General features: G+C 39.1%; 1 long non-coding RNA gene across 1 annotated transcript; it reads left to right on the plus strand.

The window, feature by feature from the left end:
* The first annotated feature begins 17,377 nt into the window (after positions 1 to 17,377).
* LOC147531667 (uncharacterized) lies at positions 17,378 to 25,753 on the plus strand. The gene is made up of 4 exons (XR_015227538.1): positions 17,378 to 17,513; positions 17,601 to 17,668; positions 18,522 to 18,595; positions 25,479 to 25,753. It is a non-coding gene; the product is annotated as an uncharacterized LOC147531667 (long non-coding RNA).
* The last annotated feature ends 603 nt before the right edge of the window (positions 25,754 to 26,356 follow it).

Here is a 26,356-nt window from a genome sequence, read left to right on the forward strand (position 1 = left end):
TGTCATCAATAAGGGTGATATGAACAACAATCAACTGATCAGATGTGAGTAAGTGACTAACTGTCAATTGACTGGAATCCCAGCCCAACCAAACTCTACCACCATTACTAGCAGCATAATTATCAAGGAACTGCCAGTAGGGGTTAAGAGATCTCTGCACCAACTCTTTATTCATAGAAGAGACCGTAGTCTCAACAGGGCCACACAAACTCAATTTGTTAATTCTCATGAGGTCCTTTACCTCTCTTATTCTTGTAGGGCTGTTCAAGCCTCTAACATTCCAGCAACCCAAACTAACCATTAGATGATTGAGAGGGTTTCCTAACTTGCATACCCAACTTGGGACCAGCAGCACCAGAGGCCAAAGCTCTTTCCTTAGTAGCAAACAGAGCAACAACCTTAGCTACACTATCACTTGTTGAGGGAGCACCACATAAGGGACCAGAACTCTCAATGCCCTCCATAAGGTGACTCTCCAAACCATCTTTCTGTCCCTCATCAGAGAGACAAACTCTCTTAGGTGCCTGGTTGTTGTGATCCTCAGGGACAATAGCTGACTTAATTCCAACAAAAGCCTGGTTGCTCTTCCTTTTGACCACAGGAGTCCATTCCTCCTCAACCAAAGAAGAAGAAGAACTTCACATATGAACAATTGGGTTGCTGTTAGATGCTCTCATAACAGCAGCTTCCCTAAGCTCTTTCTCAAAGGCACCATCATTTAAGACAGTAAATCTAGAGCCCTGAGAAAGCAACCCATGATTAACAACCATACCCACAGGAGCTATCTTAACAGACTCCTCTCTATTACCACAAATGGGTTTGGGGGTGGAGGAAACATTGGGGGCACCACTTCCTTTGGCAGCAGGTCGAATAGGTGGGACACCACCCTTACTTGGATGCTGATAATGCTTCCTAGGGGGAGGCTGAGGGTTCTCCTTACTAGGAATAGAAGGGCAACGACCAGAGAAGTGGCCAAATTCACTACACACAGTACATATAGCAGGCTTCTATGAATAATCAACTCGAACAGTATTGAGCTTAACCTCATCAGTAACCAACCTCAAAGTAGCTGGGAATTTACACTGCCTATTAACTTCAACACATACCCTAGCAAAAGACATACGAGATCTAGTCTCTGTAAGGCTATCCAACATGATTGGCTTACCAATCAAACTAGCAATACGAGCAATTCCTTTTGGATTCCAAAAAAGAGTAGGAACATCCCACAAATTAACCCAAACAGGAACAGACTCAAGCTTTTGCAATTCCTCCTCAATAATAGGAGACCAAGGTCTAATAACAAACAAATGATTTAAGATGAACAAAGGTTCATGTTCTAACACAGCCTGCCTATCCTCCTTAAGAGCAAATTTGATAATATAAGCAGAGGGGCCATGGAGAGTAAGAGAAATCTCACCTTGAGGCTTCCAAGACTTCTTTGAAGGGATTTAAACCCTTATACTAGTGTTTATAGCGGATAACGACATCTAATGTCTAACACTAGTATCCCCTAGATCATCATGCAAAACTAGTAATTAAACTAATGGAGATAGTAGATTACCTTAATCGCTTTTCCCTCGAACTAGTTGAATTGATTAAAGAAGACCAAGAGCTTCAAACGTAGCTCCTCTACTTGGGACACCGAATAGTGTATTTAATCTTCCTCCTTGAAAGCTCGCTAGCACTCCAATGGTGGTTTGATAATAAAAAGACCTTCTTCTTGCCTGACTAGAAGATAGCTTGGGAATTAGCTCACTTTCTCCTCTCTACTTGATGTGGTAGAGTAAGAAAGCTTAGAGAGAAATTCCACACCTTATTCTCTACCCTAAGAGTGTTTATATAGAACCCTAATAAGAATCCACCTCCTTTTAGGTTTCCTAAAACACCCTTTAGAATAAGATTTAGGGAAATAGTCGAAAATAGCAACTAGTTGATATTTTCTCAATTCCCTAAGGAGATGACGTCCAAACTCAGCCAAAATTGGAATATTTAATGTTCATAACATAAGGAAACGTCCCTCCAAAAATCAGCCCAATCCGAGCCCTAAAAGAGCCCGAATCGGCCTAGGCCCAAAACCCTTATTTCGGGCCTTTTTGCTATCTTTTGCCCAAATTCTATTTAGGCCTGTGAGATATGTTTATGGGACATTCCCAATGTTATATCACACTCCCACTAGTCATATCCTCCGATTAAATACCCATTCTTATGTGTAACCCGATGTAGGATCCGATCGAAGTTAGCCGCGAATTACTTCGTAATTCGACGATCGTAGTTGGTTTCTAGCTAAACGCTACGACCCCTAAATCAATCGGACTTGATGATCTTCTTCATCAATTGTCCTAGCCGACATATTGCTCGCATTGTCATCTTGGTCGAAGGACATCTCCTTCAACTCCTTCAGACTCCCACTTGGACTTAGAACAAGTGCAATGCCTCGATTCCCGTGTCAATTTAGTATCCCATCTGATACGTCACATCATTCAGACTTTCTTGATATCCGAGTACAACTGTAAAATACAAACGATTAACTCCTAATCCGTTTGAGCGTGGCCACGCATTTTCAGTTGCTACTCATCAAGTGGCCTTGAGACACTTTGTACCTAATGTGATTAGGTTGACACATTCCATTCTTGCGCTCCCACTTAACTTCATGTCTATCCTGTCCTTCCCAGTATCCGTCTTTATAACCTCCTTTTACGGCGCGACGTTTGACGGAACCAAAGTCGGACATTCCTTTCATAAGATGAGTGGAGCACTCATGTTTTGAGGAATCTCTCCAATTGTCTTTATGAGAAGTATTGACGTTCATCACGAGTGATGTACTTCTCATTTGAGGGTTATCCAGTGTATAAACCTTTTACACACCCACGTAGTCGAATAGAATATACTATTCCGATAGCCCATGAAACTGCGCTATCCCATCGACTCCCGTGCTAGTCTTCGTGAGTCATTGTTGTCCATGCAATGACCTGGACCAGGGATTTGATAATAAATATTCCAAGTTCACTTAATAGGGTTTCATTCATCAGATCACGTATCTGACAAACCTATTCGGAATGTTTTATCATCAATGGACTGTCGTTTAAACACTAAACCAAATTTAGACGACTGGTGAAATAATTCTATTATTTCTGATAACGAGAGTTGTAAATCTGAGCCTCTTCCGTAAAACTCTTTTTACCCACTCAGTTTTACTTGCCGAGGTTTAAAATTATACCTCATGCCTTAGACTCGTGTATGACTCTCATACTTTGTCTTAGGTGACAGTTTAGTTTGACTACGGATGTAATCCGTTTAAACTTTGCTAATTATCAATTAATTTGAAGACCGTTATCTTCAACCTTGATAATTTCTAGTAACTTTTACTAGAGTTAAGGCTTTTAATTCTTTATGTAGTATTTGCAATAGTTCCCGGCTTAAAACACTTTTAGCCTACTTTCCTTCCATGTCTGGAAGTTTGCTACGATGACATGTTCAACTTTTGTACTACTTCATCCTTTAGCCTTCTAGGATGTTTCTAAGTAGTGTTTCGGTTTTCAAATCCGAATTTGGATATTCAAATGCTAATCAAATCCAATATGATTGACTTTATGTATTCGAACATAAATCTCCCTCTCATGCTTGTTTGCTACATCGGTGTCTTTTCAAACTCCGATCTAGCAACGCTCTTAGTCATGAGTTTTGGGTCGAAATTCTTTTAGACTTTCCGAGTCTTAGATTTTCTGTTTCGGATCTCAAGCATCTCAGCGTACTGAGTCTCTCTAATCCTATCATCCTTTTGATCTATGCTTATAGATCTTCAGATGCCCAAAATGGCATTTCATCCTTGTGTGTGGTCCTTTTATTGAGTCAGTGTGTTCATTGTTACACAACATCTTATGTCGTACTCAATCTTTTGTATGTACTCAGCATACGGACCCGGAAGGCTTGTTTCTCTCACTTACCTTCTTGAAACTCGTGATTCAAGATTTTCTTCATTCCTCAGGAATCAAACTTCTTTGGTTGCCTTTTTTAATCGAAGATTCTAACTCTTGCGTGCTTTTAATCAGTCGATAGATTTCTGAAGCATGCCTATGGACATAACTTGATTGGAAGAATCTTATTCTTCTTGTCTAGTTTCGGGAAACATGAATGTTTCCATCCTTCTCAGTTTTCTATTTTGGAAAACCAATTTAGGTCTTCTGTTGACTTAAATTATCAAGCTTCATGTCTTGACGAGATATGGATTCCACGATGATTTTGGCTAGACTTCTAGCCAAAATCTAGAGTCAGTTTCCGTTTCTGCGCAGGTCTTTTATCTCTTCAGAAATAACCTTTATTTTCTGAGTCTTCAAGATTTTATTTTGACCTTTCAGGGCTTTTGAACAACAATTTGGAATTTTCTCAACTACTTTAAGATATTCCTTTAGAGACACTTTCACTCGCTTTGAGAGTTCTCATGCGAATGACATTCGCTTTTGTGCGGTGGGTTTACAAGATCATATCTTTAACCTTTCCTTTTCCGAGGAGCCGCAGTTTGTTGCTCTTGGTCGAATTTAATCGTCTTGTACAAGTTTCATGATTGTTCTTCATGATCCTCCATGATTTTTCTCATGATCGAATTAAATCGACTTGTACTTTTCTCCCACTTATTCTTGTAATAATTAGTACTTTTCTCCCAGACTACTAGGTGTGCTAAATACTATAAGAATACTATCATGAGCAACAAACACTTTGTTCTCTTGATTGGTTGTGGAAGAAGCCCAAATTTCTTTCAAAATAAATTGCGTCAGATATTAGCTAGTTTTGTAACGTTTTTACAAGTTTTAGCTTTAGATGGAATAGGTTAAGTGTGAAAACAATCGTGTCTAGACTATATCCCAAAATATTCGGAAGACTGGCTTAAACCCATCTTTGATCGAATCATGCATAGCAATGTTCGATTCCTCCCACTGAATCCACCATCCCACAGATGTGTTCCATGGAGCGAGTTGGGAATCGGCTTCTCAACTCCTTTGATGGTTATTAAATGTTTGACTCAAGTTTTTACCACTCCAATCTAATCGGATGACTTAAACTCTCTTGTCAAAATGATTCTTTACTTCGGTTTGTACTTTGTTTAAACCTTTCAAACATTCTGACTTATACTTTATGATTTGTACGTTTCCATACTTCATGAAGTTATCAGCGTACATATTGGAGTAGCTCTCGTTAGCTTCTGCAAGTAAACTTATAGGTTTGCATAACACTGTATGAGTCCTAATAGATTACTAGTCTCTATGCCTTTTGAAAAGGGTGACTTTGTCAATTTAGTCCTTAAGACCTAATTGACAATGCTGAAGTTTAATGAGTTTGAATCTCTTGATTTTAGCCATTATCAATGTTAACCTTCAGTTAATTTTACCACTGGTTTAAAACATCAGACGTTTCTAGAAGAACAAAATAATCACTATTAAGTTGTAAGCTAGATCAGTGTCTAAAAGAAGACTTTGATCCCTTTCAGCATCCTTAGCATTACTGCATCTGCTCCCTCTTGGATCTTTACTTCTTTTAGTCAAGTATGTGATTTCCTTGAGCTTTACCGAGCCGTACATCCGGTATAAAATACCTGATGAAGAAATTTTACGATACTTGTTTTTAACTTTGTTAACAAGGATGTTGGAATCGGAATTCGTAATTCCATTCCTTATGTCCTCCAGGTGCTAAGGGTAGTTTCCTTTTGAATGGTCTAGCCATTGTTTGGAAACATTCACAGTAGTGAGAAATACTCTTGATCATGTACTCGGTAACTGTTTGCCTTTTCTTCGATCAAATGTTTGTCTCACTTGACTGACCCTTTGTCCTTTTGAATCTTAAGAGCTCTTTCTTAGATTTTTGTACCAAATCTCAAGAACCTTTCTTAGATTGGATATTCCCGTATGTTCTGCTCAGTTTGTTCGTAACAACCTGAGTGACTCATCTAAGGTTTTATCAATCTTTGTTCAATCGATATTGAATCGGGTGATAGATGTATTCTGTTGTCTTCCGTTAGGATGACTTTCAGATTGCCTTGGAGGTCTCGTACCTCTCCATTTATGACTTCTGTGGGAAATTCTTCCTCAGTTTGTCTTAATGGTTATGCTAGCATCCATTACTCTTCCAAAGAGAATGTTATAAGATTGCTTGCAAATGGCTTTTGACCTTCTTCGGTATGAGTCAACATTGGGATTGGGTATTCTAGTAAGCTTTCCTTTTGAATTTGAGAACTATTCTCGAATTCATTCTTCCATTCTAGGAAGTGGATCAACACCTCCCTTAGGTGTGATTTTAAAGTTGAACCGTTTTCATGTGTCATCTTAATTTTACATAAAGAAATGGCAAAGTTTTAAAACTCGTTATCGTTTTTGAAAAACTTAGTTTTCCCACATTATTCAATGAAAATCGTCCCCGATTGAATAAGTGATTCCAAGATCTCAGTTCTTCAGAGTAAAGCGGACGAAGGCCCTACCCTTTGACTCCGTCGTTCCGGGTGAGTGAACTACTTCACTGATCATACCTTATGACTCTTGGTTGATAGATTTCATTAATGAATGACTAATCTATCCTTTTGCCTCGAGTATCCAAGACTCTCTTGCTGATCTCGTTGAGTAGAACTATTTAGACGTGTAGGCCTCTTCTATAGACCTACCCGCATTGTCCCAAGGTAGAGGAGGTACTCTGCGAAGGCCGACCCACCTTCCTCGAACAAGGGCGCAACGAGTGTCTTAATCTGGATAGGCGATTACTCAAGATTACGTTTTGGGGACTTTTACGCTAGTCTGGCGGTTGTTATAGTGAACTATTTAGCCTAACTAACATCCACGACATAAAGCGTAAATAAGTATGTAAATGCGCGCGAGAAAGTAAATCAAGCAGACATGGATCCTAGTATGGCCCCTAACCTAGAAGATCTAATCTCCTTTGGTTTTCTTCTTGTTTCGCCTTTTGGTTCGTCTTAGATCGCCATCTTTGAACCTCCACTGATTTCTCCCACTCGCCTTTGGATTTCATCCTCGAGTTTCTTCAATGGACTCATAGACCCTAAACTCTAATTACAAGACACTAACGATTCGCAGATCGTATAAACTTGAAATTAAAATTAATTACAAAGCATGCACCCATCCGTGCTTAAAACAAGAATAAATAAATAAATCTATGGCCATACTAGTTTCCCGCATTCACATCACATGCAATCATATAATATATCAAGGCTAAGAATTATACATGCATGATTATCTTGGGAGATACTTTTGTTGACATCACATGTCACATTACGGACCTTAAGTCTAAATTCAAAGAATTCAACTAATGGTGCGTTCCGGTTTTATCTTTTATGATTTCTAAAATCATCTTTAAGAAAAACTCCGTTTCGGGTTCTGAAAGCCCGGGTCAATTTCGGAAAAAATATTGGTTCGATTCTTAATGATTTCATAAATCAATTTAAAGAGAAATCCGTTTTGGCCTTCTGGATGGCCCGGATTGATTTTGGAATTATTTGGTTGGAATCGGAAGAAATTTTGGCAAAAACTCCCACTCGAATGATGGTCCCTTTTCGTGGTCCGAAAAGCCTCGAAAAAGCCCGGGACAAGTCCTAGACAAGTCCCGGCCCAAGCCCACAAAAGGGCTCGGACAAGGTCCGGACATAGCACGGCCCATAGGGCCTGCATGTCCTGGCCGGAGCCAGGACGCTAGTCCATGTACCAGACGCGTCCTAGACGTGTCTGGTGCTGGACCGGACCAGCACTAGGTGTCTCGGACTAGTCCGAGACACCCAGAACCTCCCAGACGCATCTCCAAGACGCGTCTGGTTGAGAGCTCAGACGCGTCCAGGAAGCTCCCTTGCAGCTGCTGATCGCGTCTTAGACGCGACCTGGACGCGTCTTAGACGCGACCTGGACGCGTCTCCAAGACGCGTCCCCAGTAGCTGCTCTGGACGCGTCAAGAAGACGCGTCCAGGAGCTTCCAGTCCGGCCAGGAAGCTTCCTGGCCGGACACTAGGGTTTTTCAAAACCCTAGTTTCCAATTTTTTTTTTTTTCTTATGCAACTCTAAGTTGCTATTTTCCAATTTTAAAACTTTTCTAAAATTTTGAAATTCCTTTTAGAACACTTCTAAAATTCTTTTAAAACTTTTAGAAACTTTTAAAATTTTCCAAATTTGTTTTGGGAGTTTCCTAAACTCAAAACAACTCCTTTTAGAACACTTCTAAAATTCCAAATGTTTTGTTTTTCAAAAGTTTCCAAAACTTAAAAACAACTCTTAATCAAACCAATTTTGGATCAAAATCTAGGTTTTTAAAACTTTTCAAGAACAAATTTTGAAATCTATTTGAAAAATTCTTGAATCCCATTCAAAATCAATCAAATTCTTATGTTTAAAACTCTTTTAAACATAACTATCAACTTAATCAAGCATGGATTAGTTCGAAATTCAATCAAATTGAGTTTTTAGAAAACTTTCAATCATCAATTTGATTCTTAATTTGAAAATTTTTATTGAATCCCATTCAATAATATCAAATTATGAGTTTAAAATACTTTTAAAACACTTTTAAAATACTTTTATAAACTCAATTTTCAAACTATCAAGTATATCAAATATGAATTAGTTCGATTCTTAGCAAAAACTAGTTAATTGCAAGAGGCTCTGATACCACTGAAGGGATTTAAACCCTTATACTAGTGTTTATAGCGGATAACGACATCTAATGTCTAACACTAGTATCCCCAAGATCATCATGCAAAACTAGTAATTAAACTAATGGAGATAGTAGATTACCTTAATCGTTTTTCCCTCGAACTAGTTGAATTGATTAAAGAAGACCAAGAGCTTCAAACGTAGCTCCTCTACTTGGGACACCGAATAGTGTATTTAATCTCCCTCCTTGAAAGCTCGCTAGCACTCCAATGGTGGTTTGATAATAAGAAGACCTTCTTCTTGCTTGACTAGAAGATAGCTTGGGAATTAGCTCACTTTCTCCTCTCTACTTGATGTGGTAGAGTAAGAAAGCTTAGAGAGAAATTCCACACCTTATTCTCTGCCCTAAGAGTTTTTATATAGAACCCTAATAAGAATCCACCTCCTTTTAGGTTTCCTAAAACACCCTTTAGAATAAGATTTAGGGAAATAGTCGAAAATAGCAACTAGTTGATATTTTCTTAATTCCCTAAGGAGATGACGTCCAAACCCAGCCAAAATTGGCAGATTTAATGTTCATAACATAAGGAAACGTCCCTCCAAAAATCAGCCCAATCCGATCCCTAAAAGTGCCCGAATCGGCCTAGGCCCAAAACCCTTATTTCGGGCCTTTTTGCTATCTTCTGCCCAAATTCTATTTAGGCCTGTGAGATATGTTTATGGGACATTCCCAATGTTATATCACACTCCCACTAGTCATATCATCCGATTAAATACCCATTCTTATGTGTAACCCGATGTAGGATCCGATCGAAGTTAGCCGCGAATTACTTCGTAATTCGACGATCGTAGTTGGTTTCTAGCTAAACGCTACGACCCCTAAGTCAATCGGACTTGATGATCTTCTTCATCAATTGTCCTAGCCGACATATTGCTCGCATTGTCATCTTGGTCGAAGGACATCTCCTTCAACTCCTTCATTCTTGAGAGCAGAAAGAACATTAGGGTACGGCATACGACGCCCCACAAAAGAACCCACGAGCCAATCTTCACATACCTTTTGCTCATTAGCTAAATCAGAAGTAGAAAATTGACCAACAGACTCGCCATTAACCATCAGTGGTTCAGTGAACTCCAATGGAGTTCTGCTCATAACCTTCTTGCTTCCCAGAAAAAGAGGAGTCCAATCAGCCTTCCAAGAACAGTTACTAGTTAGAATCGACGAAGGAAACCCATCGTCCGACTTCCCCTTCCCTTGAGTGCTCTGTTTTGAAGAGGCTCCATCCCCAAAAGGAACAGAACCACCTTCTCCAGAAGCAGGGAGGAGGAACTGTGGCTCCCCTGCCACCGGCATGTCTCCCACGAAGAAGCAAACCAGCAGAAAGGAGAATCAGTCGGAAAACAACCAACAAAAGAGAATAACCACCGTGAATCCAAGAAAACCAAAAAAGAAATAAAGCGGCGCCGACAAACCCTAGGAAATCGCCCACCCAACTCTTTCTCTCTCTTCTCAATCCTTTTCTCGCCATGGTCTGCCAAAATTCAAAAATGCAGTCACCTTGAGTATCAATTTTAATACTACAATTTGTAGCTTGCCTAGAGGGGATTTTTAAATGGGATGCAAAAACCCTTTATTCCAAAAAGCTTCAAGTGATGCAGGATATCCTGGATAGTCTTTAAGCATTTCTTCAATAATTTTGCACGTGGATATCTTTTTTTTTTGTTAAGGAGCAAGTGGATATCATAGTTGACGAATTCTAATTTCTTCTTCATAAACAAAACTAGGTTTGAGCACTTCAAAGCCATCTGGTTGAAATTGGTGAGGTCGGCGATCTTTACTTGAAATAGAAAGAGTTAACCCGTTTTTTATACGATAATTCTTCCCTACTACCTCAAAAAAATAATTCTTTTTTTGTGAAAGAGATGGTGCTTGCAGATCCTATCTTCTTCTGTTAGGAACCTAAACCCTTTTCTCGCCTCTCAACAAAAAAAAAAAAACTTTTCTCGCCATGGTCTGCCAAAATTCAAAAATGTAGTCACCTTCAGTATCAATTTTAATACTACAACTTGTAGCTTGCCTAGAGGGGATCTTTAAATGGGATGCACAAACCCTCTATTCCAAAAAGCTTCAAGTGGTGCAGGATATCCTGGATAGTCTTTAAGCATTTCTTTTATAACTTTGCACGTGGATATCATAGTTGACAAATTCTAATTTCTTCTTCATAAAAAAAATTAGGTTTGAGCACTGCAAAGCTATCTGGTTGAAATTGGTGAGGTCGGCGATCTTTACTTGAAATAGAAAGAGTTACCCGTTTTTTATACGATAATTCTTCCCTACTACCTCCATAAAATAATTCTTTTTTTTTGTGAAAGAAATGGTGCTTGCAATTCTATCTTCTTCTGTTAGGAACCTAAACCCTTTTCTCGCCTCTCAACAAAAAAAACCCTTTTCTTGCCATGGTCTTCCAAAATTCAAAAATGGAGTCACCTTGAGTATCAATTTTAATACTACAACTTGTAGCTTGCCTAGAGGGGATCTTTAAATGGGATGCACAAACCCTCTATTCCAAAAAGCTTTAAGAGATGCAGGATATCATGGATAGTCTTTAAGCATTTGTTTTATAATTTTGCACGTGGATATCATAGTTGACAAATTCTAAATTCTTCTTCATAAACAAAACTAGGTTTGAGCACTTCAAAGCTATCTGGTTGAAATTGGTGAGGTCGGCGATCTTCACTTGAAATAGAAAGAGTTACCCGTTTTTTATACGATAATTCTTCCCTACTACCTCCATAAAATAATTCTTTTTTTGTGAAAGAAATGGTGCTTGCAGATCCTATCTTCTTCTGTTAGGAACCTAAACCCTTTTCTCGCCTCTCGACGAAAAAACCCCTTTTTTCGCTATGGTCTGCCAAAATTCAAAAATGCAGTCACCTTTGAATAGGATAAAAACATGTAACAAGGTTTTGTATGTGTGCTTATGGAGAATAACAGGGGCAGTAGTGAAGCAGCGAAAGCCATACATCGAGACCATATTTCAGCCATTGAACTCAAGACTCAGCAAGCTTCTTAACTGGAGAGAGAAAGGTGGTAGGAGTTGTTTTTTTTTTATGAAAGGGTATACATTATTTATTAAGTAGGGAAAATTTAGAATTGAGTCCAAGTGTGTGAAATAGTCTCACATGGGAGAAGGACGATTTAACAACTAAGGTGTTTGTTTTTTTTGTGGGTAGCTGAATCTGAATTGGTTGAATCTGAAATTGGTTGAACTGAATTAGCTTAATCTAAAATTCTGAATTATTTTAAAAGTAAAGATGTTTGTTTTCTTAATCTGAAATCATTAAATCTGAATTGAATTTTGACATTTATGTCCCTACTTAGCATTTTGGACAAAAAAGTAATTAAGCTAAACTCCTCTCTCTTAGAATGGAAAATCAAAGTTAGAAAACCCTAGACATCCATATCTCTTTCTCCATCTCAAATGTTCTCTTTCTTCACCACAGTGTCTCCGGCGAGTATCTCTCGTCTCTCTCTGACTCTCAGGCGAGATCTCTCCTCCTCTGACTCTCCGGTAAGAGTTCTCTCTCTCTCTCTCTCTCTCTCTCTCTCTCTCTTTCTCTCAGTCCCACTCTCTCTCAGTCCCTCTATCTCTCAGACTCTCCCGCTTTCTCTTCGTCCCTCTCTCTCTGTTTCTCAGTTTTTCCGCTGGAGGTTAACCTATCTTTTTGTCCCTCTTAGTCCATCTCTTTCTCTTTCTCTTTCTCTCTCTCTATCCTAAGATTCGGCGAGATCGCTCTCTCACGCAGTCCCCCTCTCTCTCGCTAATCGAGGATTCGACGGGTTCATTCTCTCTCCCTCTCTAATCGAAGATCGGTAAAGTTAAACCCTTGTCAGATCCGGCGAGGGTTCCGTCTCTCTCTCTGTATCTCTCTCTAGATGTTTCATGATGGTGGTTACCTTTGGTTGTGGTGGTCTGATGGTGGTTTTGTAGTGGTGGTGGCAGTCTAGTATTGGTTTTCTCGTGGTGGTATGGTGGTGTTGGTTTTGTGGTCTGATCACTGATGATGGTGGTTTGCGGTGGTGGCGATGGCGGTGGTTTTGCAGGTGGTGTTGTAGTGGTTTTGCAGGTGGTGGTGATGGCGGTGGTTTTGTTGGTGGTAAAATTTTGAAAATGAGAAGATTTTTCTAAATGAGTCATTTCACAAATTTCGGATGTTGGGCCAAGATTTCAGACTTGTTTTGAAGTCTGAGATATGTGGGCTCTTTTTCAGCCAATTCAGACATGCCCTAATTCAGATAAATTTTCAGATTGTCTTAAATTTAAAAACAAACATCTGAAATCTGAATTGGGACCCAATCAAATTTCAGATCTGAAAAAAACGAAAAAACAAGCAGCACCTAAGAATATAATATCTGAGTCATCTCAACTCATTGTCATTTAGTTTGAGTTGGATGCCCACAAACGTAACATGGTATTACAGATAGCCACACGTGACATACTTAAAAATCACACATGCTCCACGCCACTTAAAAAGAAAAAAACACGTGTTAGGCTCAAAGAACTCCACACGTGAGGGGGTGTATGAGAATAATCCCACGTAAGAGAAAGGCGATCTAGCAACAAAAATATAATGTTAATGTCTTTTTCACTCACTGACAATTCGTTTTGAGTTCGATGGCCACAAATTTAACAAAGTGGTTTTCTATTTTCTCCTTCCTACTTTTTTTTTTTTTTGCTACAGTACTAACTAATTTATGACATTGACAATGAATATGTATAAAAGAAAGGTGTTTGAAGTGAGGCGCTTTAACCTGAACGACATCTAGATTTATTTCATTTTTTTCGTGAGCTGCTTTATACTGAACGACATCTAGATTGTCTATAGGTTGGAAAAAGACATGATGCACACCAGGTAAATGCACAACCAACCTCACAACATATGGACATTCTTCATGTAGTAAATGACCAAATAATCTCCATGCTGCCTCCAGTGGTGCAATATATCGTGAATTAAGATACTGTTGAATCTCATTTGATGTGCCCACAACCATTGTAGTCCGGATCATTTTTTTTTTGTAGATATATTTAACACAGCCACACTTGCACAAACTTCCACACTAATGTGTCAGTTAATGAACTTGGAAATGTGAAGATTATAAGGAATGGCATCCGTATTGTCAACGAAATGGCCCCAGACGAAGAAAACACGACCATCACTACGAAGACAATATACTGGCTATATCTTCTTATATAATTATTTTATCCCCAAACGTAACTGAGTAACCTTTTTAAGCATTTTCCATTTAACACACACGGTGACGCATGACGTTGTTGACTACATGGACCGTGTTGTTGGGTTTTGGTGTCACCTAGTGTTCCAAGAGGAATCTCAGGCATCTAGTACGTCTAACACTAGCTACTAGGATCACATGCAAAAATTAAAGATGAACTAGAACGGGATAAAGAATTTATCTGAATCGCTTTCCCTCAAACTAAATTCGATGCCTCTATCCCGAAGAAGAGATCTTCAATTGTAGCTCCTCTACTTGAGACACCTGAGCAAACGACTTGATCTCCCGCCTTTAGATTCATCTAGGACCTTATCGGGAGGTTGAGATGAAGAACCCTTCTTCTTTAATTAGATAGATAGAATGTGAGCTTGTAAAATCTCTCTCCCTCTCCACTTGATGTTTGTAGAGATAAATTTCCTCTAAAGAAAATTCTACACCTTTTTTGTTCTATAATGATCCTTATATAAAGAACCCTAAAATTAAAATCCTATTCGAGTTAAGATTAAGTAAAGACTCTAGATAAGATAAGACTCAGAATCCCATTCTAAGTGGGATTCCCCGATAAGAGTTTTGTCCATCTAGGACATCCACTTTATGCGGCCGGCCAGGGCAACCCCTTAAGTGGGCTTGGCCTGTAGGGGTGAAACCGGTCCGGGTGGACCGGTTTTTTAACACATTTGAACGGGTACCTATTATAACGGTCCGGTTTTTATATGTAAATAACCCGACCCAAAATTCGTAAAGAACAAAATAGACCACCCATTTGAAAACCGGTCTTTTGGTCCGGTTTTTTGGTTTAAACCTAATTTAAACTTTATTTAACTATATATTAACAACGATATCAATCTTTGCTAAAATTTCATTTACTCAATAGTGTATCGAATTAAATATGAGAACAAGAGCAAAAATAATATCTAACTTGATTGATTATTCAAAATTAAAAAAAAACTTAAATTGGAAAGACTTAAAAACAAAGGGAATCATTACTCAGTCTTGCTCTAAGAATTGCTCTAACGTCCATTTTGAATCTTGTACAACCCGATTCGTTCCTTCTTAAAAGTGTATTCCATATAGGTTGGTGGTAGTGATATTTCCCTATTTGCATTCTTCAAATTTAGGAAACTTCATTTTATTGAAATAGGAATTCCAACTCCCAACGTGAAGATTTAGTAATAATACCCCGACTAACAAGGAAACTTCAAGTTCTATAATGTATTTTAGTTCTTTTATTTCAGGCTCATAAGAGTTTCCCCTGCATCATTAACATATAATTATATATGAGACTTATTTCGGTTCGATTCGGGCTCCAGGGACTTGTCAGAAAAAGGACCTAACCGGCCCTAAAGACCTATTCAACCAAAAAAAGACCGACCATTTTAGACCGCGGGTTTTGATCCAGTTTTTTTTTTGTCCGGTCTGGTTCGGTTTTCACCGGTTTTTTGGTCTCCGCAGTTTTTAGTTTCGCCCCTATTGGCCTGGCCGACCCATTACTCTATTCGACATTACATGCCGACCCTTTCACTTTGGTATGCCCCCCCCCCCCTTTCAGGCTCAGTCACTTCTATTTTTATCTGGATCTCATCTGAACCTTTTGAGCCTATCAAGTTGGATCTAATCCGCCCTTTTACCATGTTCGCTCTCTCTTCAATCAAACCGTCACTCTTTTGTGTAACCCGTCGTAAGATCAGGTCGAAGTTAGTCGCAAATCACTAAAGTGATCTGACGATCGTAGTTGGCTTCTAGCTAAGCATTATAATCCCTAAATCGACCGGACTAGATGATTTTCTCGATAAAGTCATCATTATCCTATCTGACAAATTGAGCGCATTGTCATCTTGGTCGAAGGGTACTCCTTCGGAATTGACCAGAAGGATCTCCTTCAGTCTCTTTGTACTTACAACAAGTGCAATGCTCGATTCTCATGTCACTTCGTATCTCATCTGATATGTCATGCCATTCGGACTTTCTTGATCTAAAGTACAAATGCTACCCAAATGATTAACTATTAATCCATTTGAGCGGGGCCCTGCATTTTCAGTTTCTATTCTTCAAGTGGCTCGGAGATACTAATCCTAACTTAGTGAGGAAGACATAATCCAGTCTTGTACTCCCACTCAACTTTATGTCTATCATTCCTTACCCAGTATCCGCCTTTATAACATCCTTTTACAACGCGATATTTGACGGTACCAAAGTTTGGCATATTCCTTACATAAGATGAGCGGAGCACTCATCTTATAAGGAATCTCTCTAATCTTGTCAATGAGGATTCATGACGTTTGATCATTTGAAGAACTCTCATGGGGAGTTATCCAATGTACCATACACCCATGTAATTGACTTGATACTGACAGTCCTTCTTAGATTCAGCGTCCGCAGTGTTCTTCTCAGTTGTTCAAACTGAGTGACTTATCCAAGGTCTTATCCACCTTTGTTGAATTTGTATTGAACTGATGAGGGATAATATCTGTTGCCATTCATTGATGATGTGACAATTCGAGTTGCTCCATCTTTCGAACAGACAAATCATGACGAAACTATGAGAACCTTTCGGTTTTTCCCTTCTCAAGACGACTTTCAAAATTTGTCTTAGAGGTATCGGACCTCTCCATTCACGACTTCTACAAGAATTCTTACTTTAGTCGTCGAATGTCTAATTACGCATCCATTTCATTAATCTCTTTGAGAGATAAAATTTTATGGATGCTCATAAAAGATTTTACAGATAGTCATATCCCGCTTTCTCTTGGATGTTTTCATTTTTTCATATCTTAGAACGTTTCTCAGATTCCTTTTCCAAACAAGGAAACTACTTTCGTTCAGTTCCTTCACAAGGATCGAAAAAAGATTGGAAAACAATTTTCTAATCGCAATATATACAATACAATAAAAGAAAAACGATATTCTAAAACTTGTTATCATTGTAAAAATAGTTTTCGCCACATTACCGAATGAAAATCGTCCCAGGTTGAATACTGCGATTCCAAGACCCCATTTTTTCGAGGTTAAGCGGACTAGGGCCCTGCCCTCAATCCTGTTGTCCTAGGTGAGTAAACTTTTTACTGGTCATGCTCTTATGACTCTTGGTTGATGAATCACATGTTAATGTGTTGGATTAATTCTTTGTTTCGATGTCCAAAACTGTTTTGCTGACTCGTTGAGAATAACCATTTAGACGTGTAGACCTCTGCCATTGGTCTACCCGTATTGTCCCGAGGTAAACGATGGCAACCTGCACAGGCAGACCCACCATCTGTAACATCCCGTGTTTTAAAGGTTTCTAGAAGGACTATTTGACAATTGGGTCAAGTGAAAAGAGGAGTCAAATCAGCAAAGAGGACAATTTAGGGGTTATTTTGCTATCCAGCAAAATTCAGGGACTAAACTCTAATTTCGTGAAACTTCTTAAAAGAAAGAAAGATCAAAATTTGTTTCTCTCTCTGCTCGACTTGTCAGCAAGGTTAGGGTTTGGAGGAAGAAAAGAAATTCGATCGATAGAGGAGTTGGGAAGATTGTAAAGGGGATTTACTTGTTTTGTCAAATTCCAACTTCACGAAGTGATCGAGCTAGGTTTTGCCGAGAAATTTGTAAGAATTTTGGTTCTCTCTCTAGATATCCATGGTGATTTGAGTTTGAATTAGTTTTAATGGAGTTGTTCATACTTGCATATGTAGGGACTAATCAATTAAGGAGGAGAACTAAACAAAATAAGGGTAATCTTTCTAGCATCAAAGAATTCAAGGTGAGATTGACAATTCTTTGAGATAAATTCCACTCTAGGGTTTATGGCTATGAAATTTGAGATATTTTCATAATTAAAGTAATTCTAAGGTTGGGATTGCTAGAAGTTAAATGGATTGTGGAATTTAAGAATGTTAGAGAAGTTGATTAGGTTAAATTATCAATCGAATGGCGAACCGAGGGACTGAAATTTAGTCCACTGTTATCGACAATATGGGCCTGTTATAGTACTCGTACGCACTTTCTCGAAACACGGAAGTCGTAGCTTAGGATCTTAGCTTTCCAGATGGTATGGTACAAGTCTTTTCGATAATGGACGAAGGAGTTATGGCTGTTTTACCAAACATTGCGCTATTCAGCAAACATGAAATCTGCTTAATGTTTTACTGTTTTAGCTGGTCATTGAGATATAGAATGTTGTTTGACTCTTCTTGAATATTGTAGCTCGTCTTGTGACGATTCCAGAAAGGTATGGTACAAGTGATTTCGATCTCGGACGAGAGAGTTATGACTGTTTTACTGAACAGTGTGCTGTTAGGAAAATTTTGTTTTGGTTGTTGTTCGTATTTGGCAAGTTTCGGAGATGACTCAATTGGGTTTCTGGCGAGGACATCTAATAAATAAATGTTAAGGATATAAGTTAGTTTCATAGAGTGTGGGATCGACCTTAATGGGACATGGTTGTAAAGTTAGAAGATCGGTCGAATTTCGGATTAACATGAAGTCTTCCAAATTACTGGTTTCTTTTGTGTTTTTGTTAAGTTTTATTGTTTTACTTTTTTATACTCTTTAAATTATACCAAGGTTCTTACCGAAGAACCTAATGTATATTTGTTTTGTTTATGGTTTGATAGAGGGGGAGCCGGAGCATTTCGTGAACGATTTGGCTACGGTTGCAGCGGAGGAAGACTAGTTCTTGTACCGCTAGGTAGGGGTTCTGAATCCTTTATCCAGCATGGTTTTATAGATAATGAATATGCTAGATTCTATAGTTATATATGCGCCCTTATAACTAGAGTTTAGGTAGCTGCTAGTCCTCGAGCAAATAAAACAAAATAAAATCCTAACTCACTTTCGGAGGCATCCCGGTTGCATTTAGCGTATGCAACAAGCCTTTAAACCTCTAGGTTACCCCTAGAGGACGAGTGTCGTCTCGTGAGGGTTTCCATAGATGATACCCACAAACATCGAGTCTCATGAGACATAAGGGTCCAACATCAAAATCATAGATAAGCATGGATCGTATAGTAAAGGATTTAAGCATGTCAACACATAATGAATCAAGTAAATAAGTTCTTGTAAAAGCTAAAGGCCCCTTCACTAATGATCTTACCCTAAAATGCAAGTGTCACACCATAATGAGCAACATCTATGTTCCGAAGTCACAACGCCTTGATTCCTAGTTTAGTACATTTCGCCTCGACTTCGGCCTCACGGGCATACACTCCAAATATGAAATCACTCAAGAATGGTTCGCTCGTATGTGTGAGTGTGATCACTAACATGGACTCGACACATAAAAAGGGGTGAGGACAACATTTTGGAACAAATGATCTTCGAAAAGGAATTAGCCACTAAATAGAGTGGGGAAGCTCACTCGCCCTTCTCACCCACTATATCCTCTAAGAATGCTTTCTAAAGGTTAGCGGATACTAGAGATGGATGACGATGGTGGATTCCCGAGAATGTTGACTTCTTCATGATAGAACCTCTCAAGCACTTCCACATTTGTTTCTTGCTCGAATACTTATTCATGAACATACACACAAACAAACATATATAGAATCACATCACTCACACAAAAGAGCTAACATGCTCAAACATAACATAACAACTTTATTCATCATTCATTTTTTTTTCTTTTGTCTTTTTTTTTTTTCACTTTTTCACTTTTTTTTCATTTTTTTTTTCATATTTTTCTTTTCATAACACAAATACAATCAACCAAAACAAAATACAACACACACAACTCTATTCTTGCAATCAACTTTTTCTATTTCCTACTTGCTTTGACATTCTTCATTCTTTTCTTCTCATGTCTTCATTCTCGGGATATAAGATGATGGATCCGCCTTCCTATAGTTGACACTCTTATTGGGTTTCATGGACTACAAGGGCAAGGTTAATTCGCTATCTTAATGTAACTCTTAGTGGCTAAGGAAGTTGAGCACACGAGATCAAATGAGCTCTTTTAATAGTTACGAGGTTGAGTAGCTCTTCATTCTACTCGGAGTTAGCGCGGAAGAGTACACTCGAAGGACAATTTAGGCTTGGAGCTCTCACATGGGTTAAGTCTCCACTAATGACTACTCTAGGTCTCTTAGAGATGTTTCTTCTTCACTAAGATGTTACTCCCGTAGTATAACACAAACACTCAAAGACTCGACTTTCATGCAAAGACCATTAGCAATCACAAAACTCATTAACTCGACACATATGCATCAACATTCTTAAAACTATCACTACAATCACATGCAAATCTACTCAAAAGGTTCAAAATTTTTTAAATTTTGGCTAATTTGAACCCTTTTGTCTTTGAAACCCATGGTCATGCATTGGTTATGGTCATATCCCGCATCCCCAAACTTAAAACTAACATTGTCCTCAATGTTCCAAGCATACACTCACCAAAAGATAAAGAGGCACACCAATTTAAAGAGAAGAGTGGAGAGATATTACCATAACCGAAGGAGATAAAAGATGATACTACCAAGACTCGTGTCCAAGTTGATGCCAAGCTCACGCCATCCCCAAACTTGGAACAAACCACGCCTTAGAAGTAAAACATATAAGAAATGCTCCTAAAATAATATCCAAAAATATAATGAGAATGAAGCACATAAAAAGCACGACCATATAAAATGACCACTCACGCGGGATCACTCGATTGCATTTAGCTATGCAATTAGCCTTTGATTCTCTTGTTTTCACACAAGAGCACGAGTTATGTCTCGCGGAGGGTTTCCAGAGATGCTACCCACAAACATCCAGACCCATCTTAATCGGCTAACGATCATATAGTAAAAGCCGGAAGATTTGGGGGTCAACCCAAAGAAAGCTATATACAAAAACTAAAAGTCTCACAAGAATATTAAACGCAAGAAGTGCAAGTGAGACTAAAAGCGAAAAGAAGCCATCCCCAAACTTCGTGGATGCACGGTCCACTAAGTGCGCATAAATGCTAGGGGCGACGACTAAACAGTCGTCAAAAGGATCAACATACAAATGAAGGGTCAGGAAGTCAGTAGAAGGCAAGAAGTCAAACTCAAGCTTAGTGGATAAAACATCCACTAAGTCCCTAGACATGCTAGGGATACGGCCGAAGTGTCCCAAAAGGGGTCAACAACCGAGTCTGAGATCATGTGGAAGGTCGAACTAGACTCTAAGGGTAAGGCAATATGCTCGGGGACCAAGTCAAGGTCCATAATTTCCTTAGGTAAGTAATCCAACAAGCTATCCGCTATATCTTCAACTACTATGTTATCGACATCCATAAAGGCATCGGGAGCCTCAAAGTTGGTTGCAACACCTTCACTTCTACATAACTCATCCAAGTAATCACAAGTGCTAAAAATTGGAAAGTTCAATAACGTGTGATCCCCAAACTTGCTCTTAGAGCTATCATCCTGAACATTAAAATCTAATGTAATCTGATCATGGTGAGATGACAATGGTCGAGGGAGTAAGCAACAAGGGTCATCGGTCTGTTCAATCTCAAATGGTCTATCAGGAGCTTCATCGACATTTAACTTAAGACTAGAGTTAGGTGTATTACCCTCACCATCATTCATAGTCTCTTCTTGAGTTTGGGGTGCGCAAACCCCTTCCTCGTCGACGATAGGCTCTGACTCAAGTCTATCAACAATTTTGAGAATCCGTTCCGTGATCTCCGTTATATCTCGATTAAATCTTGTTTGGTACTCTAAAATTGCTTGGAGAGTGTCTTCAGACATCTCCTCGTAATAAGGCACATGAGTATAACTAGACGAAGACTCTCGCGGAACACGGATCATGGGACAACACTCGGTCAAATGGTCTAAGCTCGCACAAATAGCACAAACCGGGCTAATGGTCTCCATGATCCTTTCTTCACTACCTTCATGTGAATACATAGACTCGAATCTTTGATTAGAATCTTCGAGTCGGGAAATGCCATCACTATGTGAACCGTTCATATATGCTTGTCGATAGTCACGAAGACTTCGACGTGGTCGATCAACGCTAATAGAACTACGGTTTTCATCAAATGACAAATTCCTACATGAAGGTGTGGTCATCTCAAATTCTTGTTGATAGTCTCGGAGACTCTTACGGGGTTGGTTACCCTCATGCTCATAATCTCTAAAACCATATTCATGACGAGTCTGACCGACTCCATACATCCGTCGATATTCACCCATGGTCATCCTAGGTCGGTCAGGCTCAACTCGCCTATTCCTATCACTAGTCGGACCATTCCTATGTAAATTTGAGTAGTCCTGATGACTTGTAGATGGTCGACTAGTGTTGGAAAGGGTTCGTATAAGGTCATTCTCATCAAATGACCAACTTGCCATGATCTCACAATGTTCAAGGATACTAACACACAATCGCAAAATGGGAACAAACACTTATAGGCTAACAATCACACACAAGTGAAAAGGAAGAGATAGAATGTGATACTATCGAGTGCTCCTGTCCTTTCGTTCGCCTTTTCCTTGGCTTCTCGATTCCTTCCTTTTCCTTCGCCTTTATGTCACTTTTGGCTCTTTTCTCGAAAACGGTATCAAAAAAAATAAAAAGATAAGAAATCACAAAATAAAGAAAACAAAAACGTCTAAGTAAGCAAATATCACAAAACTAATGAACAAAACAACAAACGGTATCCAAACTACTAAACCGATCCCCGGCAGCGGCGCCAAAAACTTGATGCACCCGAAAAGGTTGCCCACCTAAGTGGAGGTATCAAGTAGTAATCCGGCAAAGCCGGGATCGATCCAAGGATAGGGAGGTAGTTTGGATATCGAAGGGTCTTATCCCTCGGTCTAGATATTAAAAGCTAACTTAGACAAAAACGAAAAAGAACAAGCATAAATGGGGGTTTGATCGAATAAGAAACGAAGAAAGATAACAAGTTAAGCTACTAAATAATATAAGTAAACGGGCGAGAGAGCGAGTTGAGAATAAGATTGACTAAGAGAGTTGGGTGAGAGAGGGTTGAGGGTCTAAGAATCCGTAAAGGCGATCTTACGACTATGTACGGTCCGATCGAATGTGTTGATACAAAACCTAAGCTCGACTCCTAAGATAGATGTCTATAAGCACTACGTATATCCATTGATCATACTTAGTCAAACAAACGTCCTAATCGGTTAAACCCGAGTCATCGAAGGTGTTGTCTAGTCGCCTAACTATGTGAAGTGCATGACAAGACACATGAAATTTTGACTTAGACTACTATCGATATCGAATACTTCGCTTCATCTATTAACTATGTGAGGTGCATGACAAAACACATGAAAATACGATGGAAACAATAATCGAAATAAAAAGAGCATCGATTTATTATCAAACATTCAAACATACATACATCATCGCTTAATCGAAATACATCATCTTTTAGCCTCGACAACAAATAATTAGCTAACCATGGAGTTATTTCACATTAAAGCAAATGAAAGAAGAGAATTAAATAGCTAGAGTTTGAGAATCCCCCTTTCGATTTGATCGCAAAAGCTATGGTCGATGGAAAGATAAACCATGTAGTTGCAGCCGATCTCCCTATAGCAGAAATATGGGTCCTCTTAGCAGTGAAATATTAGCTCCCCTAGCTGAAATCTTGTTTGCCCCATATCCACTTCATCTTCTTCCCCAAAATAGTGTAACTCCATGAAAGCTATGAAGCTTTCTCTCTCTAAGAATTAGAATCAAAACCAAGTGAAATCAACCCAAAACTATTAGATTCAATCCTTTCTCACTCTAGAAACCTAGATCTAAAAGAAAACAAGAAGATTCAAGAAGAAAAGGTGGTGGAAAGATGAAGAAAAGATGAAGAAAAGTTGAAGAAAACAAAGGAATAGAAGGGTAGAAGAAAGGGGTTGAAGGGGGTTGCTTTGGCCGGACCAAGCTTGCTTGTTTCCGGCCAAGCTGCTAGCCGGAAAGCTGCTGTCCGGCCAACAGTAGCTCTGGCCGAACAGCAGCTCGGCCAAGCTATAGCTTGGTCGGCCAAGCTCCTCTCTCACTCCTTTCTTCTTCTCCTTTCTTCCTTCCTTCTCTTCTTCCCTTCCTCTTCTTGCCTCTCTCTCTAACTCCCACCAAGAACACCCTCCAAAACCCTAGAAACTTGATTTAGAAGATGATAGAATGGCTGGCCTCTTTTGTTTCTCTATCCAAAAAGTTACTTTACCAAAATGCCCTTGGGCTTAATTAAAGAGGGTGCCTTCAAGATCATCTTTATTTCTCTTATCTTCTCTTCTTTCTTATTTCTTCTTTGTCATGGGCTTGGGCTTTGGTTGTCATTTAGAAACCAAGAGGTGCCTCCATATTATGTCTCTAATCTCTAATTTTCTGAAAAGGACCAAAATGCCCTTTGGCTTCTTTCTTCGATAACTTGTCCGTCCTAACTCGGAATTGACTTCCGTTTTCACCGTCGGACTCGTCCTTGACTCCACTTGTCATTTGATTTGCTTGAAATTCTTTTTTCTTCTTTTGGGCACATGAAATGATGTTTTATTCTAAATAACATGCTAAACTCCAAAATGGGTACCTAACATGGAAAACACATAAAATATTATTTATAACACTCAAAACGAACTAACTAGGCTTAGTTAAGCTCTCCAAATGTGATATTTTCATGTCACATCAGTAGCATGAAACTCGATTTATGTGAGGAACTGAAATATGCTTGAAATGTTTTGATGCGATATGAGAAATATTTTCGAACTGATTTTACGATGATTGTAAACTACTTGGGATTTTCTTGTATGTACCCGACTGCGGATTATGTCAACCTACGGGCACGTAGCCATTGAGTGGTAGGTGACAGGTGGACATGGGTGTGACCCGTGTGAGACCGGTGAGGTGGACGACACTAGTCATGAGACCTGTGGGAGTAGAGTGATTCACTTGCTGGCCATTGGTGCTCGTGCCTCAGTTCGAGGCTCAGGGACGTACTCCTTACCGCTCGCCTGGGAGGTGACATTGATAGGGAATCCCTCTGCTTTGTGGCGATATAACTCTTGGTTGTTCCACTTCCGTGTTTTATAAGATAATGAATTGAATATGAATATTGGTTTTGATATACGAATGAAACTGATTTTTAAAGATCGCATTAGATGCATGACAGGGTACCGAAGAGAATGAGGTTCAGGTCCTTCCATGGTAATTGGGGGACGGCTCTCTTATTCGAACTCGGTGATCAAAAACGTATTTAGATACTTAAGGTATATATGTATCATGAGGTAAACTTTTCAATAATTGCGGAGTCCCTTAGTGGAAGAGGGGCTTACCGGCTAGGGGTAAGTCTCTTTCACGAGGAGACGTAGTGCATTAGCTAGTGCCTAAATAGGCTGGTACTATCTAACGCACTCTAGACTCTCCTGAGGAACTCTCCTCTTATTGGGAGCGCACCATGGGTGGGCAGCTAATCACTGCTATTGCTTGCTAGATTAAGGAAAATAGTTTTGTATATAGTATATATGGTAACTGGTTTGATAACTCGATTTGTCATGATGTTTACAACTTATTAAATGAACTTTTGAAAACGTGATGGGTTTTGGATTGGTCTTCTACCAGAATAACTCGTGTCGGTGAGTATTCTGACCCCCTACCAGTTGTTAGTGTGCAGGTGCTTTGTCGTAGCCTCGAGGAGGAGTTGTATTCCATCCGGTGATCTTGTCTGACGAGGCTAGAGGTCTTGCGTCGTTTTCTTTGGTTTTCATTTATTGGCTTTCCATTATTTTAAAGTTATGTACTTATGGCAGAATTGAACTCGAATATGTATATATATAACACTTAGAGTTGTTTATATGTTGTATCGATGGGTAAGAGGCTTTTATATTTTATTATGTGGTTCGGGTTTCGACCCGAAACTGAGTTGAGTTTGTTTAGCTTCCACTTTAGTTTATTTCTTTGTGTATGCGAATGTATGGTTTGCATGACAGGTTTACAGGTGCGACCGGTTCGATTTACAAAGGAGACTCTGCAGGATTTTTGTCTCGTCTGTGAATTGCCGGGGCGTGGTCGTGTCTATTTTGGAACACGGGGCGTCACACCATCAATGAACAAGGACACAACGAGTGTCTTAGTCTGGGTAGGCTTTATTCAAAATTCTTTAGGGACTTTTACGTTTTTGTCATACATGCATTATTGTGAACTCAAAAATAACCATCCACCACATAAATAAATAAGTAAATGCGCGAGAGAAAATAAATCAAGCACATATGATCCTAGTATGTCCCTAACCTAAAAGATCTAATCTTCTTTGGTTTCTTCTTTTTTCGCCTTTAGTTCACCTGGATCTCCAACCTCGAACCTCCATTGACTTCTCCAACTCGAATTAGGATCTCATCCTTCGATTCTTCAATGGACTCTATAGACCCTAAACTCTAATTACAAGACTCGGTGATGCGCAGATCGTATAAAAAATTGAAATTAAAATTAATTACATCGGGCACACAATTTGTGCTTAAAAACAAGAATAGAAAAAAGT

Source organism: Eschscholzia californica, unplaced genomic scaffold (genome assembly GCF_041429995.1).
Source record: "Eschscholzia californica isolate CP2 unplaced genomic scaffold, dmEscCali1.0.p SCAF_6, whole genome shotgun sequence".
NCBI lineage: Eukaryota > Viridiplantae > Streptophyta > Magnoliopsida > Ranunculales > Papaveraceae > Eschscholzia > Eschscholzia californica.